The sequence below is a fragment of the Morone saxatilis genome, unplaced genomic scaffold (assembly GCF_004916995.1).
Source record: "Morone saxatilis isolate NCDOM2014 unplaced genomic scaffold, NCSU_SB_2.0 Contig17, whole genome shotgun sequence".
Taxonomy (NCBI): domain Eukaryota; kingdom Metazoa; phylum Chordata; class Actinopteri; family Moronidae; genus Morone; species Morone saxatilis.
In genome coordinates, this window is record NW_023339729.1 from 17,590,042 (window position 1) to 17,590,469 (window position 428).

The following is a 428-nucleotide window of genomic DNA, read 5'->3' on the forward strand; positions in this document are numbered from 1 at the left end:
CACTTTCTCATTCTCAGTCTTTAAATTGAGGTAAATTGTAATTGTTAAACTGGAGACATTACTACAGGTTCACACATACAGCATTTGTGACTACTCCAACTTTGCAGCAAAGAAAGTAACAGTGCCACTGATGTGCATGAAACTGAATTCATGAAAGCTGTCATACTGTAAAGTGATCACAATGGAGATGAATTACATTGACCATCTGCAGAGCCAGCTCTCCTATTTCTCCACTCTATTGATGGGGTTAATACCAATATTGGACATGTGCCAGACAAGAACTTTTCATCCTTGACCAACTATATGTCTTATCAAGCCAACAAAGCAATGCATGATTTAAACAACATAAATTGACTCTTTTGATCATTTTAGCTGAAGATATCCATCTTCTCTTCCCCTCTAGGACACACACACACACAATACAAAGT